Genomic DNA, 18970 nt, shown 5'->3' with positions numbered 1-18970 from the left:
GTAATTCAAGACTGCTTAAACCAATCCGCCCCCAGCAAGCAGCCATGGTTAGCCTATGTTAAAAAGTTCCTGAACTCCATTGGTCAACCTGATCTCTATCTAAATCCCACATCATGCTCACGAATAACTAAAAAAGCTTTAAAAGTGGCATGCCTTGACTTATTGGAGTAGAGGAGGTGGTATTTAGATGGGAACAAGTCTACTATTGTAGCCCACCGATGTATCCTCCACGGTGTGGGCCTTCATCCTTATCTGGCGCCAACCTATTCGTGCTACCATAGAATGCTTTTGACACGAATGAGGACTGAGTGTTTTTTTCGGTTAACAACGTTCCCTGTTCCTAATGATTGGTCTGTCAAATTGATAAAATGCCCGTGCGATGATTCATCTACCCAGTCAAATATACACTGCATTTTTTTTCTGCAAGTATTATCAGTGGGGGAGAAAAAGATACTTGATACCATTGTTAAAGACATGGGTTCTGAGAAATTATAAAACTGCACTGTTCAGACTGTATATGTTGCAAGATGAACTCACCATTGTTACGGCGATTACATTTTTGACATTCGCCGTAAAATGTAGAGGGACCATGTGTAATGACTAGGATCTCGAGGATAAAATGTATTATCTTATGCATAATTACATCAAATAATACATAACAACCAAAATGAAACATGCATCCCTGGACACCGTATGAATTTTATGATCTTTTAAATGAATTTTCTAATTTTTTATACGTATTTTAAGAATCTTTTATATGTTCTGTCTATATGATGTGTGTATTTTGTAATAAGTTTTTAATGAGAAAGCTATTTTGTGTGTTCAATGTTTGTATCTTGCATTTCTGTCTGCTTTTATGTTTTTTTTGTCAAAATACCGAATAAAGCTATCTTTGAATCTTGAATCTTGAATATGGTATTTTTCTTTTAGAGTCGCCTTTTGCTGTATTAATTGAGTCCCCAGCCGCCCTCTCTTGATCCAAGCATCACACATCTAGTATAGAGGTAAGGTTCAAAATCGACTTGTAGCTGGCCCCTCCCCCCTTTTTTGACACTCGTGACCAGCCAGTGCGCTCTTCAAGAACTGTGAGTTGGGTCCTTCTAAGTTAATTAGCTTTTTTACTCTTCTAGGGCCTACCTTAACCATGCTTCGGATATATGAAGACGCTCACACTACTAAGACCTGTTCAAAATAAAATAAAATAGCCTTTTGGTGAGTGATATTTGTGCATCTTATGGGGTTCTTTCGAGTAATTTTTTTAGGTTTTATGGCACAATCTTGGAGGACTATACAAATAATGGGTTTATGTGCGGCTCCGATATACCACATAATCGCAAGATCCTTTGTGCCTCTTTGGTCATTATCAGTACAAGTACTGACACGTATTGTAACTATGTTTATGTCCTGTTGCTATTTTTATCATAACAGACTTTCCCTCCCGATATACTGGCTCATCTGTAATTTCTGGCCGTCATTCCCCGCAGAGTAAGGAACATTGAAACCTTGGATTGTATGTCCAAGACCGTGGATATTTCTCATGTGAGTCTCGCTACCGCTTAAACTTGTATTACAATAGTGATGTAAAGGGCCCGTCCAGATTGACGATTGATCCCTTAAACGAACGATTGGGTGGTTTCTGATTGCGACTATTTATATGTTTTTCAGTTGGGAATCTATACCCCATTCTGGACACTCTAGGGTCTTTTATCTCTTCCAAAGACCCTCTGTAACAACCTCAGATGGTTCCAAGGCACCCCGATTTAACTCAATAGAAGTAAGCTACATTGCTTGTAATATACCCTTTACTCATTCACCAGGGAGTGCCTGTTTCTGATAAAAAATAAAAATTGATAAAAAATAAAAAATATGTATCTACTTTCCTGTAGGCTTCCGGAGATGCCTTCCTCCTCATGAAAACAATTGCGATATTCCAGTACGACGACTAAAAAATACTCAAAAGAATTCGGTATGTGGAATTCTTCTACAAATTTGTGTGTGTGAAAAGTGCAATACCATCCCCTTTTTTGTATACATCATCTCCTGCTCCCATTGCCTTCCCTCCTCTAGTTTCCTTTCCCCTCTTGCCTTACTTGTGATGAAATAGCAAAGGGGCTATGAGTTATCAACCACTGTCCGACATATATATGTGATGGCGTACTACTATGCACATCGTACCAATATTTTGAATCATGTTGAAGTGCTCTTTTTTCTGAAATAATGTATGATAGAAATTAATGGTATTGGTTGCATTGGGCCCAAAGATTTTGACATTGGCCTCTGTTCAGCAATATAGCTTGCTTGTAATTGTGTGTAAATAAGATTGCTATATACTGATCGTCTACACCTGGCTGTTTCTTGTGACCATGAGTCTTTTTTAATTGTATGTCTACATGTTTGTTTTTATGACAGCCCTGAAGAAGTCCCCAGTGGACGAAACGCGTTGGCTGTACAAACGCTTGTCTGAATTTATACTGTTGTTGGAACAAAAAGAACTACAATCAAGAAAAAACACTTTTGTGATCATTAGAACCACTTTGACTGTTAAAAAATTGTGTTGTGCACCTGTGTGTTTATACATTACAATCATGTACTATGTTAAAAAGGATTTTGGGGGAGTTGTCGGCTCGTTCGATATGGTTAATGATAAAGCTCTGCCTAGCAAATTTGTTATTATGGTGATAGCAACATAGTGCTTGTTTTTACTGATCCTTGTCTTGAGGTTCTTTCCTTCTGCGCTAGTTTTAGTTCTAGAGTGAACCGCGGGGCTGATGGTCGGTGATGTGTGGAACTGTGATTTTTGAAGGGAACAGTTGCGTCCAGTGCCACCACAGCGGCAGCATTGAAGGAGTTCAGCAATTCAGAGACCTCGGGGTTATCATTTGGTGACGCAGAAGACTTCAGGAGTAAGTTTGTGACAAAGTCTATGGGCATTGCGTCTCGGTCTGCTGTTCATAGTAGCACCCAGGGAGTGAGGGGACTGTACAACAAAAGTGAATAAAAAGTGGTCAGTCCATGTATGGGGGAAAGGTGCCTTACAGTCCAGCTGTTCCATGTTGGAAAAGATGAGTTCAAGTGTGTGACCAGCTGTATGCGTAGGGCCACTGACTCTTTGGGAGAGTCCTAATGTTTCTAGGTCTGTTAGTTGCTTTCCAACTTCCAAGTTGGAATGTTTTTCCCCATGGAAATTGAAGTCGCCTAGAAGGAGAAATGTATTTTAGGCTAGATCATGCTTAGCTATCTGTTTTACCAATAGCTGACTGAAATTGGTCTTAGGCACAGGGGAGGCAATACATCAGTACTCCATTCCAGTTATCCTTTGCAGACACTCTTACCTTAAAATTACCTAGCTCCATGGAGTCAGTGCAGGTGGTTGAAATCAGCTCAGGCAATGGGTGAGGTTCAGTCTTTGTGACTGAATTGAGCCCCTGTTGATCCACGCAGAACATCAATTCAAGGGTGGTACCTTGAAGGGCAGCCTTGGGGACCAGCACCATTGGGCCGACCAGAGAGCTGTTGAGGGCTCAATTACGTCTCACTCCATCATTTTGCAGACCTCCCACTTTATGATGGCTTGTTAGATAGCCTGTGGATCTTATTCTTCACGGACATACTGTCCCCAGTGTCAATATCATGGGTACATAATGTAGTGAGCTCTGTGGTTTGGGAAAAGACAGAGATAAACTTTCCCAATACTTGGCGACAGTTGTTGTTCTAGGGTCAGGGTACGGTAGAGGTTGCTACCCTCCCCTGACCCATCCTGACTGGCATGCAGGACTTGTAAAGGATTCCTGAGGTTCTTGAGGATCACCAGGTAGGTGCTCCCCTTTTTTCTCTTTCACCTTATAGGTCCCAGACCATTGATCTTGTAGGGCCTTGGACTCCACAGGCTCCATCACTTATGCTTTTTGGCCAGGATGAAACTCGACCAGAGTGGCCTTCTGGTCATACCATAGTTTCATACCTTACTGGATGCCTTCCAGATTCTCCTTTGACTGTTTTGGAAGTGCTTTATCTGGGTGCAGAGTGCCAACATGTAGCTAACCACATCCTGAGGGACTTTTTGGGGGCCAGTTCCCAACCCTCCTTCTCCAAGCTGATAGGTCCTCTGACTGGTTGTCAATACAAAAATAACAGGCATAGTACAATGACCTCCTGCTTCAGCCTCAAGGACTCAGACAGGCCCATCCTCATGTCTTTAAGGGTCTTGTGGAATCTCTCAACAAGCTCACAGTTTTGGGGATGATAGGTTGTGGATAACTTGTATGCTATTCACACTTGTACCACATGGACTTCATGTACACTGACATGAAGTTGGTGCACCGGCCAGATACTACCTCCTTGGAAAATAGCACACAGGTAAAGACCCCCTTCAATGCATGTCCACTCACTGTCCTCAGAGGGATAGTCTTCTGGTACTGGGTGGCATGGTCCACCAGGACCAAGATGACCCGGTTGCCAGGCGCTGCCTTGTTGTCCAGAGGCCAAACAATGTTGATGCCCACCCTTTCAAAGGGAAGGTGAACCAGGGGAGCCTTGTGCTTACCCCGTGACTTCCCACTGGCCTGGCAGTCACATGTTTATGTTGACTGCAACGGAGGGTGGTTTGGGGACCATGTTAGACCCACAAAAAAAGGTACTTTAAATCCTGGTTGTGTAGTATTGTGAGACACTATGTCGAGGATGTGTCGCACAGTGGTGGTTTGGAGGAAACTATGGGGCTGCAATGCAGAGTCCTGCATTGAGGATGCCGTTGATGAGTGGATTGCGATGTCAAGGCCTGTGTTGAGGATGAGTCCTTGTCCAGCGGTTCAGAGAAAGCTGTGGGCTCTGATACGAGGTCCTGTGTCAGGAATGTGTCGCACAGTGGTGGTTCTGATGCTGCTGCAAGGACATGTATCATGCTATGTCGGTGCTTCTTACAGGACCACAGCGGGACTGGCAGATCACTTTCACACTCACCTCCAAGGGTCCGGAACTAGGGTGGCACCAGGTGGGGTGTATCACTCACAAAAGATTCCAGGTGCTGGATTCAAGATGGTTGGAGCCTTTTCTGTCCCTGAGACTCGCATTGGGGGGCACTCTGGTGGCCCTGGGTTCAAGATGCTGGTCCAGTACCTTTCACTCAGACACTAGGGCAGCAGGACAACAGAGTAGTAGACCTTCTTGAAGAGTAGCACAGCAGTTCTTCGGAGTCAGTCACTGGTCCAGAGGTGTACTGAAGTGTTGGGTTTAAGGGTCCGATATTTATATCTGGTGCCATCTTTCAAGTAGGAGAAGGTTCTGGAGGATTTCATTCCCAGAGGTGCTTGGAATTTCATGCACCCCTGCACCGGCCCTAGCTTGTCTGGGTGCATAAAAGCCTAGCAACAAACCCTTTGTGAGTGTGCTTAGTTGGAGGCTTTGTGTTGTGTAAGGGTAGTAGGTGGAAGCTCCCCCCCCATAAAGTTAGAGATGGCCCATCCTGCCAACACCTGCCACCCTTTGTCTCACTGTCTGAGAGCAGTACACAAAGACCATCTTTAAAAGTATGTATTTCATTCTCATGGTCGTTTATCCTCTATTTCAGACTCTAGGTGGTAGATTTATAAGAAACTGACACATCTGTAGAGATGTGCAGTTTCCCTGCGCCAGCCTACAATACGGTGCAAGGATTGACAGATGTGTCCGTAATTCTGATGCATCAGTTGGCCCAAAAGTCACGCATTGCTGGAGTCGTGTCACAAGCAAGACGCAACTCCAGCAATGCATTTTGAGGCATATACTAATTGTGCTGCATCCAGGCATAAGATTTTGAAGCAGTGGCATTCTAGAGATTTTATGAGGTTTTCTTGCACAGGAACGCCCACCCTGCATGCATTATACCTGACGCAGGTATAATGTGATGCATGGCTTTACAACACATTGGTTATGCTGCCGATGCATCACAAAAGTGACGCACCCACGGCGCAAAAGTTTCTCAAGGGGCTTGTAAATCTGCCTCTAGATCTTTTGAGGATTCTCATAATAGTCAAAGCACTTGTTCAGTGGAAAGGAATAATCTCCATCTGCATCATCCTCTGATATTGTGGCTCGTAGTCGTGATCAGGTCGCCACTTGAACTGCTGGAGTTTTCACCTCTCCTCTATTTTGGGACTGCTGTTGCTGATTCAAGAGCCTGCCTTTACCCGGCCCCTTTAAATTGCTGCTGGACTCGGGACTCGGGACTCGGGACTCGGGGGTGCGGGACTGCGAGGACCACAGTTCTTTGTGCTTTTGCCATCACGCACGCCTGGTGCCTCTTTCCGCCCCTTCTGTTCCTACTTAAGGAACACCCCATCCGCCACCGCGGGACGCTCACGGGACGGAGTGCGGGGCGAAGCCCGGGCAAAGGGCGGGCCGTCTAAGGCCTTCCAAGGATGACCAAGGCCGGGCTGGGCCCCCCCCCTTTCATCCTTGGATTTCGTGTCTGGTAATGGTAGACATTTACGTGTATCAAAGATATTGAAGGATTATTGCTACGAGTGTGTGATTGCCACTTAAAACTGTGGGCTGGCTTTTTCCATTTGAAGTATGTCTCTGCGCTCTGGGAAGAATCGCCATGTTGCAATCCCCACTTCTGGCGGGGTGGTTACTGGTACTTTGGACCATTTCTTTAAGAGAGCAACCACCATATTGGAAAAGGAGATTGCTTTTGCAGAAAAACGACTCTCTTTGGATTTAATAACGGGGAAACGCTCTTCTTTAGGTCGCATAGCCACGACGGCTTCCCCCGTGCCAGCTAACAATGCAGTGGATGAAATCAGGCTGGTGGACGTTGGGGATGTTTCAGACAGTTCTAGCCTAAATTTATCCTCTTTGAGCTTGGCCCCCAGCATCGACATCGCTGGCTTGCATAATTCCCCTGGGCCTCATACACAAGCTTTGATATTGTGACCAAATATACCCACTCTGGTGATGCAGACTTTTGATTAGGAACTTTCCTTCTGGTCGATCAGTCTCTCAGCCTGACTGTTTTCCTGACTCTGCCTTTGGCTTGCAATGTTTGTATTTGCAAGTTGTCTTCCAGGGAATTTGTTCAGCTCTTACTTTCTCAGTGAATGTCTTTAGTTCTCGGTTTCTATCAAAACATCAGCTCTACCTTGATCTTTTACTTTGTTCAGGGTCTCTTGTCTCTGTTCTTCTTACAGAGAATTTTCTTCTTTCAAAGGAAGTCATTTCAACTTTTTCGGTTGCACCATGTCAAACTCATCATTTTGATCACAGTCTCCTTCTTCTTACTGCCACTCCTCCTTTGCTATTTTGTATGGCAACAGCCATTTATTCTGATCTCTTTGTAACTGGAGTTATGGAAATTCAAGCTTTTCATCCTAGCTCTCACTCACTTGAATCTCTTGCTTTAGATTTGACTTTATAATTTCAACTTGATCTTCAGAAGCCAGAAGCTTACTGTAACCCATCCCCACTCTATCCTCAGTAAAATGTTTGCCTTGACTGTCACCCATAGTGTGACTTTGTTCAGCAGTCTGTGAACCTTGATCATCAGCTTCTTCTGTCCTTACCTTGGTAAGGGCCACTCCACCACTCGTCTCAACATCCCTTGTGGACATGTTTACAGATGAGAATACAGTCCCTTGCATTTAGACTATGCAGGGAGTGTCCCTGTAGTCTTCTGGGATAGAATTCACCTGGCCAGAGACAGATTTTACCATATCACCCAGACCCTTGCAATAATCCAGAACCGTATCAGCAATTATTGAAACTAATGCTAACAAAAGACACAATGGTGGCTATGCTGTATGTTCGGAACAATGAGCAACAGTCAGAGGCTACTCTGTTATTCCAATTATTAATGCTGTCTGTAGGCTGGTACGGTATGATCACCCTGCCACCAAGGTTGGGATATATACCAAAGTGCACAAATAGCTCAGGTCAGAATAGTTTATGAGTCAGCTGTTTTTATTTTCCAAATCTCTTCTTCATTTCATCATACAAATTAAAACAAAGGAAGGCAGCTGACATGTGTCACTTGGACTTTTTCAAGACTGCAAACATTATATACAAATCTTCCATCTCAGTCTGAGGATTGATGACAAAATGAGGGAAATTTGCTCTCCTATTGTGAGCAGTTAAAAACAGAAACATGTGCCAAGATGATTTCCCTGTGCAAACATATACCATACCGATAAAAGGAAGACCGCTGAGAACATTCTGTTAGATGTATCAAATCTTCAGAAAAATTCAAATAGAGGATGTCTGTAGTGAACAGGAAAGGGTCCAGTCCAAGTAGTTTCTTAAGTAGATTTATTCAAGGTATGATGTTAAGTAGGGCCCCACCAGGAGCAAACTTCCTGCAGCTCAGCCCATCCTCCAACTGACATCCTCACTCATCCAACATTCCACTGCCACCTCTCACACCAACATTCCACTCCACAGTCACACTGGCTGAGCAGCAGGTATAACACATCTCCCTTTCATTATACAAATAAGAAACAAGTGCAAAAGAATCAAAATAAAATGGTGCATGCAAAAGATGGCAAAATTATAATTACATGCAACACGGGGGCATCAGAACAAAAACAATTACATACAAGTACTGGTGTCAAGATACACGCAAGAATGATGACAATAAATACATATTTGAAGCAAGTAAACACAACACGCAAACCAGCAAAACTGTAATACATAAACTTAGGATCCATGTGGTTCTCTCACACAGGTTCTTTTATAAATCGTCTCCAAAATGCAGGGAACAGAAAAAGGTCTAATCCAAGTAGTTTCTTATGTAGATTTATTCCAGGTATGATGTTAAGTAGAGCCCCACCAGGAGCAGCCTTCCTGCTGCTCAGTCCATCCACCAACTGACATCCTCACTCAACCAACATTTCACTGCCACCTCTCACACCAACATTCCACTCCACAGTCACACTGGCTGAGCAGCAGGTATAACAATGCAAAAGCCAATCAGTGTATGGCACAAATTTCAAAGAGTGCATGCAAAGAGAAGGGGAGTCATGCAAGAAAAAATGTGCTTGACAGTAAAAGGTAAGGGACCAACAGCTCAAAGTATGCCTCAAATTGTGACAAAAGTGTCTAAAACCAAGGGGTTAAAGAAATAAGAAAGGTGTACCTGAAAATTCATGATAGACACTATTTACCCGATTCACAAAAGTAATCTGAGACAAAATCCTAACTTTACAACTTTCGGTATTCACAAAAGATATTTAGGAGTAGTAAAGTTAGGATTCCTAACATTACTACTCCTAAATGAGACAAAATCCTAACTTTACGACTTTCGGTATTCACAAAAGGCATTGAGGAATAGTAAAGTTAGGATTCCTAACTTTACTACTCTTAAACTAAGACAAAATCAGAACTTTACGACTTTCGGTTTTCACCACAAGGAGACTGATCATCTCAGGTATTGGATCGGCCCTTAAACCTTTGTCCCAGTTTGTGAACTTTTTCCTTCGTCTTTTGGTCAAAGCCATGCCCACCTATTTACAGAATATAAAGGATGCGCTCTGTTTACTGAGGGAGATTGAATTCAACTCGAAGACAAATTATTTGGTCCCTACCGATGTTGAGTCATTGTACACCTGTATCCCTCAGGATCAGACATTTACGACCATTGAAGACCTATTGAATCGCAATCCACCAGATGCCATCACACCCATACAATTTATTATGGAGTGTGCCACTCAGGCCATGAAGGAGAACTACTTCCAGTTCATAGACCAACTTTATCTTCAAGTATCTGGTACTTCGATGGGCAGTACTTTGGCTCGAGCCTGGCAAATCTTTATATGCACATCTTCGAGCAGCATGTCGTCCTGACGATTAACAACCCGTACCTGTCCCAGATCCGGCTATGGAGAAGGTACATAGATTATATCCTGATTGTGTGGTGAGGTGATTCAGCTTCCATCGAAACCTTCCACCAATGGTTGAACATGCAGAATGGACATCTCCTCTTCACATGTGACTACAGCAAAGAAAGACTCCCTTTTTTGGACCTTTTCATTGTCCCATGTGACGGAAACCTCGAGACAGAACTTTATCAGAAACTGATGGCCCTCAATGCCCTTTTCCAATATGATAGTCATCACCCATAATCACTGTGGAAATACCTTCCTTTCGGGCAGTTCCACAGATTGAGGCACAATTGTTCCAGTGTGGACAAATACAAGGAACATGCCTCAAGTTTACGACGCATTCTCCTGGATAGGCATTACCTAGCAACGCTTGTTAAGAAATCAGCCAAACGAGCACTGCACAATAACAGGGATGACTTGTTGGACACCATCCCCAACAGACAACAGCAACCAAGATTAGTCTGCGTCAAGACCTTCAATTCCCTCTCTAATTAGGTTAAGAAATCCATCGACGGCAACTGGAACATCATGACCAAAGGCACCCTGTCTTTAGAGAAAACCCTTTTTGCATTCAAACGAGGACGAAACATAAGAGACAGCCTGGTATATACTCTACCACCTCCGGTGGCACCTCAGTGACTGAATACCTTATGGGACCTGCCACCTGTCCAGGGACACTTTCCGTGTGAGACATGCACGGCTTGCCCACAAACGTCAGTTACCAAGACCATTGACATCGGTACAAATAAACCTTGGGAACTCAGACACTACACATATACAACAAATCAATTAATCGAAGGGTCCAAGGGCGAGTTTAACGACCCTCACTAGGTACATGCCCCAAACAACATAACTCATACTAATAGGAGTACCTGGGGGTCAAAGCATGGCTGTCACTCAACTATGAGCCCATGTACCAACACCCAACATGTGACAGTATAGTGAGAACGAACAAAGCAGTATAGCTAGGTGAAGAAAAAAGCCCAAGAGCAGAGGGAATAAGTCCCATCAGAGGCCACACTGTACCGCCCTCTCTTGCATCATTTGAGTATCCCTTTGCTCGGGAGGCAGAAACAAACGGTCTAATGGTTTAGTTATGGCCGTATAGAAATGTGCACGGAGTGTAATGAAAGGGGGAAGATGTTATAAAGAAATAGGTGTGCCTACTGAAAAAGCAGTGTGAGAAAAAGTGAAATATAAAATTGGATCGGCTGAGTGGATCTCAGTAATTTATTAATATCCCTCAGTCTCCCAAGTCTAAAACCAAACATGAAAACACAGATTTAACAAAATATCCGTGACAAGTAGTGGTCAACATGTTTCAGCATTAAATGAAAATTTTTCAATGCATTCGTCAGGACCAGATATTAATTGACTACTGCTTTCATGAATAAAAATAGAAAAATATCACCTGCGACGTTCAGGTTGTTTAACCACATACTATCACCGCATCATGTTGGTAATACAGCACCCACAGGAACGACATGAAAAACAATGGATGACACTATTATATCATAACTATGGAAAGGTGTCTCTATCAATTCTTAACATCCTTTCTATATCTTCTTCATAGGGATATATTTAATGTAACCACTCACCCATTAGTTGTGGCTGTAGCGCCTCACCCCACCTGGCTGCAGCTCAGGTTAGGAGGAGCACCGCAATCAAAAAGATCAAAAAGAGGAGGGGTATTTGACAATCATGGCTACTCACTTATCAGATGTACATAGTAAGGCGAGTATAATCGTGCTTCCTCTCTATGTACATATTACGACATCAATTTGCGTTACAATCATTCTTCTGGTTAAAGGCAAACCAATTCTGAAACTGTATATGTATTTCTTTATTTTAAAATAAAATCACTTCCTTTGTTATTACGTAGAGTCTTTGTGTATTTCATGACATCAATATACTCCTAAGGCCACATTATCTTAATGGTTCTATTGTCCATGATACTTATCAAAATCACGAGGGATTGTCTTCAACTAGCGTTTCCCCATCTACAAGGGCACTACGCTCTACGCGCGTGCAGAACTGACACAGCCCGAACTTTCATTCAGAACACCGAGTCTCGGTGTTCGGCGTTGCTTACCTGTCCGTCGGTGTCTCCCGGCAGTCATCCGAACTGTCTGGGGGGGCACCGAGCCGACGGACGACGCCATTCTTGTTTCTGACGGTCACCGCGTAACCACTACCATGTGACCTTCAGGAAAGTAGGGAAATGTAGATTTTTGTCTCCCGTTTTCAGTAGTCCATCTCCATAGAGATTCAATTACGGGCGGTAATGTACACAGACAGTATCTCAAAAGGGATAAATCACTTAGCCTCGAAAATAAATTACCTGCGTGTCAATACAATTAATAATTACAAATTACAAATTCGAATTCAAAACTAAACATCGTAATTTACGATGCAGTATGCTTAGACAAGTGTGATATTGTCTGGCAATATAATTGCAAATCGTACATTGATTATTAGTGTCACGTATCAGCTTGTTAAAGAATTTCTATATTGTACATCCTTGACTACTGGAATTTAAACACAATAGTGTGGCCATGAACAGGATTTCAAATATAATTATGACTCTGTGGGTAACCAGTCCGGTGGACCCAGGAGAGTATTTAAACTCATATTTTATCAATCATTAATACAAAGTATAACAAAAACGATATTAAACTGTCAATAACCTACACGATCGTTTATCAGAGGGTTATATGTGGATAATTTTATAGATTCATGACTTTTCGATGTTGAAACATATTATTGTAGCCATGACATAAATTCCTAAATATAACTGTGTGAACAACCGTCCATTGCACACTGGGGCATGTCTGTAATCATAATTCGTCAGTCAGTGACACCGGGTATGACACAAACATCGTTCACCATTACTAGCCTGCGTGATCGTTCACCACATGATCATGTATAGGTGACTTTAGCAAGTATCCAGTGATTCAGAGAGACATCCATGGTATCGGCTCGTTGAGTCCGTCTTTGTCGCTGTTAAGCTTGTAGATCCACTTCTGCTCGATTTTAAATAGGAAGCGGCCTACATCTGGACAGGAATCTGGTATTAAAGGCTGTTCCAGCACAGTCCAAAGAAGATCGTCAGGACCATGGCCAACCTCTAAGAAATGGGCAGTTAGACGAGTAGCTTGTTTGTGACAGTGGATCGTACTTTTGTGTTCTTGTATTCTTATACGAACTTTCCTCGTTGTCATGCCAACGTACCGTCTGTGACAGGGGCAAGTTATTAAGTAGATGAGATTCTCACTGTTGCAGTTTGTGAATCTGCGTTGTTCCCATAATTTACTAGTCCCTATATCCACAGTTGTTGATTTTCTTGTTTGGTGGCACACTGAACACGTCCCGCAAGGTTGATTACCTTGTACTGGCGGCAGGTCCCATAGGGTGCCCACCTGTCTCGGTCCTTTATTCTTCGGGCGCGTGTAGACCAACTGGTCCTTTAAGCTCTGTTCCCTCTTAAACGCAAACAAAGGTAATGGGATCTCTTCACCACCAGTGTTCAGTATTGACCAGTGTTTTTTAACGATTTTTTGGACTTGATTCGATCTCGTGTTGAAATTGTTAACAAAGGTGATACGATTAGTTTTCTCCTTCGGCGGATGTATTTCCAGGAGGGATTCTCTATTATTATTCGATGCCCTCTTCTTGGACTCTCGGATAATTTTCTTTGGATAGTTCTTCTCACATAATCGTATCTCGAGATCTTTCGAATGAGCATAGAATGCTTCTTTCTTAGAACAGTTCCTTTGGACCCTGAGAAATTGGCCGAACGGCAAATTATTTCTCAGTGTCCGCGGGTGGCAGCTGTCATAGCTGAGTAAGGCATTCCTTGCCATTGGTTTCCGAAACAGCTCTGATTCCAGTCCGTTTGTTGTTGCTACGATTTTTAAGTCTAGGAATGCTAAGTCAGTTCTACTGTATTCGACAGTAAATTTCAGAAATGCATTCCGAGTGTTCAGCCATTTATGAAAAGACAACATATCAACTTCAGACCCACGCCAGAAACCAATGGCAAGGAATGCCTTACTCAGCTATGACAGCTGCCACCCGCGGCACTGAGAAATAATTTGCCGTTCGGCCAATTTCTCAGGTCTCAAAGTACGATCCGCTGTCACAAACAAGCTACCCGTCTAACTGCCCATTTTTTAGAGGTTGGCCATGGTCCTGACGATCTTCTTTGGACTGTGCTGGAACAGCCTTTAATACCAGATTCCTGTCCAGATGTAGGCCGCTTCCTATTTAAAATCGAGCAGAAGTGGGTCTACAAGCTTAACAGCGACAAAGACGGACTCAACGAGCCGATACCATGGATGTCTCTCTGAATCACTGGATGCTTGCTAAAGTCACCTATACATGATCATATGGTGAACGATCATGCAGGCTAGTAATGGTCGAACGATGTTTGTGTCATACCCGGTGTCACTGACTGACGAATTATGATTACAGACATGCCCCAGTGTGCAATGGACGGTTGTTCACACAGTTATATTTAGGAATTTATGTCATGGCTACAATAATATGTTTCAACATCGAAAAGTCATGAATCTATAAAATTATCCACATATAACCCTCTGATAAACGATCGTGTAGGTTATTGACAGTTTAATATCGTTTTTGTTATACTCTGTATTAATTATTGATAAAATATGAGTTTAAATACTCTCCTGGGTCCACCGGACTGGTTACCCACAGAGTCATAATTATGTTTGAAATCCTGTTCATGGCCACACTATTGTGTTTAAATTCCAGTAGTCAAGGATGTACAATATAGAAATTCGTTAACAAGCTAATACGTGACACTAATAATCAATGTACAATCAGATGGTGCAGTAATGAAGCGGTTTTTCGAATCATATAATTACGATTTGCAATTATATTGACAGAGACAATATCACACTTGTCTAAGCATACTGCATCGTAAATTACGATGTTTACTTTTAAATTCAAATTTGTAATTTGTAATTATTAATTGTATCGACACGCATATTTTCGAGGCTAAGTGATTTATCCCTTTTGAGATACTGTCTGTGTACATTACCGCCCATAATTGAATCTCTATGGAGATGGACTACTGAAAACGGGAGACAAAAAACTACATTTCCCTACTTTCCTGAAGGTCACGTGGTAGTGGTTACGCGGTGACCGTCACAAACAAGAATGGCGTGGTCCGTCGGCTCGGTGCCCCCCCAGACTGTTCGGATGACTGCCGGGAGACACCGACGGACAGGTAAGCAACGCCGAACACCGAGACTCGGTGTTCTGAATGAAAGTTTGGGCTGTGTCAGTTCAGCACCCGCGTAGAGCGTAGTGCCCTTGTAGATGGGGAAACGCTAGTTGAAGACAATCCCTTGTGATTTTGATAAGTATCATGGACAATAGAACCATTAAGATAATGTGGCCTTAGGAGTATATTGATGTCATGAAATACACAAAGACTCTACGTAATAGCAAAGGAAGTGATTTTATTTTAAAATAAAGAAATACATATACAGTTTCAGAATTGGTTTGCCTTTAACCAGAAGAATGATTGTAACGCAAATTGATGGCGTAATATGTACATAGAGAAGGAGCACGATTATACTCGCCTTACTATGTACATCTGATAAGTGAGTAGCCATGATTGTCAAATACCCCTCCTCTTTTTGATCTTTTTGATTTAGAGCGGTGCTCCTCCTAACCTGAGCTGCAGCCAGGTGGGGTGAGGCGCTACAGCCACAACTAATGGGTGAGTGGTTACATTTAATATATCCCTATGAAGAAGATATAGAAAGGATGTTAAGAATTGATAGAGACACCTTTCCATAGTTATGATATAATAGTGTCATCTATTGTTTTTCATGTCGTTCCTGTGGGTGCTGTATTACCAACATGATGCGGTGATAGTATGTGGTTAAACAACCTGAACGTCGCAGGGGATATTTTTCTATTTTTATTCATGAAAGCAGTAGTCAATTAATATCTGGTCCTGACGAATGCATTGAAAATTTTTCATTTAATGCTGAAACACGTTGACCACTACTAAAGTCTGACCTCAAGAAGAAGTCCTCTTGTCATTTCTATTGCTCCCTCATGAAAGAACCAATAGCCTAGCAGATACAAAATGTCTGCTCTAATAGGTCCCTCTCTGTGCCATGTAATCAGAGGATAAAGCAAGGTTCCTCTTACTCAGTGCCTTGGTTGAAAAGGGAAGATATTCAACTGCAATCATGTGGGCAAGGGTCTCAGATTGGGACAAGGGGTTGGAGCCAGATTGGTGCAAGAGGCTTGTGCATGTGTAAAGTGAGTGAGGCCAATTCTATCCCCATGAACCTCATCCCTACTTCAGCACAAAGGGTGCCCCATTACAATGTTACCATGCAGGGTGGCTTTGCATCATCTCTTAGATATAATTGAGAGGCCTGCGCCAAAGGAGTGTCAAAAAAAGTGACGCTCCGGTGGCACAGGCCTCTTGTAAATGAAGCCCCAAATCCTTTGCTAAGGATCTCAAGGCCTCATCTACAAGAAGTGACGCATAGCTGTGCTGCCTCAGCGATAGGTTAAAATGAGTTACAAATTGCTACATCATTTTTAAACACCATGGATGTGCCATATTTACGGTATGGGCCACCATCGTGTAAGATTTGGGCTATGTGATAAAATAAATTATGCTTGTGCAGGCGTTATGGTACACCAAAAACGGACGTATCGGTCGGAAAAGTGGCGTAATGCAGATTTGCGTCACATAACACAACCCAAACCACCTTAGCATCACTTTCCAATGCGTTTAAGGTTTGAAAAGTATGAAAACGATGCAATTTATTTTTTAAATGACACACTCCACGGAAGGCAGCCATGGAGTGGGGAGAAGAGAACAGCTGCAAGAACAACAACCCCAACAAACCCCAGCATCAGCCAGGATGACCAGACAGACTCCCAGGGGAAGAGGACAAGGAATTGCACCTTCAGTGAGGAGGAGAATGAGATCTTGATCATTGAGGTGACAGACCACCAAAATCTGCTATTTGTCATCTCAAAATTTTCATTAGGTAAGAAAGACATCACTTGGCACTCCATATTGGCCGAGGTCAACAGCGTGGGTCACGCGAAGCGTGTAGTCATGACTTTAAAAAGCGCTGGCATGACATAAAGCACAGGACAAAGGAGACACTGGGAAATGCCTGAAGATAGCAATGCAGACTGGAGGGGGAAGTTCGGAGCAACAGGAGATGCTGGATGTCTTGGAGGAGCTGGTATCTGCTGTCATCCAGAGGAGTTGGTGTCAGGAGTCCCAGGACAAGACAGTGCAGCCCATGAAGAAAAACGAGAGACTACAGGGTAGGTTGCAATAAGGGGCATTGTGGGCTAGCTAAGTACCAGTGATCCACTGTGCCATGGGCAGGTCAAGGAGAAGGTATGTGGGTCATGTACTGTTAAGCATCACATAAATGTAAGTCACATTGCAAAGTTATGTGGTGCACAGCTCACTCCAGCTCCTTCATGTTTGTCCCTTCCATGTGTGAAGTGCAGCACCAGTCCATGGTCACCCCTGTAAACTGGCACTTGTAGTTGAATGCACAACATGAGCCACCAGAACTACAAGTCCCACAATACCAACAAAAATATGGGGCTTCAATTACAAGAGGTCTGGCTGCTGGACCCTCACTTTTAATGACACTCCGGTGGTGCAGGCCACTCTGTCATACCCATGAGGCAAAGCCAAGCCACCCTCCCTGGCTTTGAATGGCCTCATAGGTATGGATTAAGGCAAAGTAATGCAAACTGCTGCAGTGCCTTACTCTACATTCATGTGGCTTAGCATGGCCACCGAGAGATGGGTCTGCACTGGGCTTGTAAATAAGCACCTGGGTGTAGGGGTGAATGCAAGTGATGCACACCAGAGGACCATGTGTGTTGAAACTGAAGATGGTGTGTGGCCCTGGTAAGCCTCTGGTAGTGCAGTGCATTGTAGGCGCTGGCTTAGCACGTACAACTGCCAGTGTGTGTGGATGGAGATACATTGCGTAGGAAGGAGGTGAGAAGGCACATCAAGGTAGCCTAACAAATACACATGCACTGCTGTGTCTGACAGTGTTAAAAAAGAAAGGTTGACAGAGAGGAGCCCATTGGGGCATTACATCTTACACGTGGCAGGAGATAGTATGGAGCCAAAGAGTCTCGCCATCCCACTTACGTCAACGTTGGAGGATGTGGAACAGGGATCAGTCAAGGGACAGGAAGTACTAATTTGCCACCACAAAGCCCTTATGTCCGGGATGGTAGGAGGCTGAGGTGGATGGGCCCAGTTGTGTGAAAAACCTTGTAAGGTACTTGTTACCAATTCCAGAACTACTAACAGGTGGTTTCAGGTTAACTCAGAGACTGCAAAAACAGGCTGGCATGTCAGTCTATTGGATATGCTCATGCAAATTGTAGGTGTTGTAGGCAAATAAGAGTCAATATAGGATCTGGGTTCCATCAGTGTGTGGCAGTAAGTTGTGTCTCTGGTCCAAATTAAGATTTGCCAGAGGAGACATTGTGAAGGGGCCTGAGCCAAACAATGTATGATACTCTGAAGATAAACTACTCTTGCCATGATGAAATTGGGCAAGTGTCAGTTGTATCAATCTACATAGTTTGACTGGGCCCATCTCCTCAGAGTTGCTACATTGTGCTACATTGTGCTCCCTGTCCACTAATATGGAGTCAACTGTGTGTGTAATGAACTCACATGAGTATCCAACACTCGGGAAACCAAAGTCCAGAGGATCCCCAAAGGTAGGCTGAGGTAAAAGTAAACAGCACTCAGCAAATGATTTCACACACTCAAAGACTAAACTTCAGGCCAATTGGTTTTGTATAAAAATACTCTTTTAGTTATTTTATTTTCTAGAACCAAGGAAGCCTGGCACAGGAGAGCAAGAAATACTTTACAGTAGTAATGCAGTTTGTAAATAGTTTGATTTACAATTGTATGTGCACTTTGTTTTGATTATAGTAGTTTCTGATAATGCAATGCTTTTCAGTATACAGTACGTATAATTTGTATAGAATTTTTGGTAGACTGTCAAGTAGATTACTTTACAGATTACTTTTCTTACACAGTGCAGTATACC

The 18970-nt window shown here is 43.1% G+C and overlaps 1 long non-coding RNA gene across 3 annotated transcripts in view; it reads left to right on the top strand.

Annotated features, from left to right (window-relative positions):
• Window positions 1-18970, top strand: part of LOC144825071 (uncharacterized) — a 349012-nt gene that overhangs the window by 68931 nt on the left and 261111 nt on the right. For 2 of the 3 annotated variants that reach the window (XR_013609257.1, XR_013609255.1), the window contains 4 exons: window positions 931-1004; window positions 1131-1212; window positions 1429-1539; window positions 1887-1966. The exons of the other annotated variant lie outside the window; for it this stretch is intronic. This is a non-coding gene — a long non-coding RNA (uncharacterized LOC144825071). The remainder of the gene's footprint in view (window positions 1-930; window positions 1005-1130; window positions 1213-1428; window positions 1540-1886; window positions 1967-18970) is intronic. 3 annotated transcript variants of the gene reach the window in all.

The sequence above is a fragment of the Lissotriton helveticus genome, chromosome 3_1, assembly GCF_964261635.1.
Source record: "Lissotriton helveticus chromosome 3_1, aLisHel1.1, whole genome shotgun sequence".
NCBI lineage: Eukaryota > Metazoa > Chordata > Amphibia > Caudata > Salamandridae > Lissotriton > Lissotriton helveticus.
The sequence above is the reverse complement of the archived record's forward strand: the minus strand, read 5'-3'. Positions and strand labels throughout refer to the sequence as shown.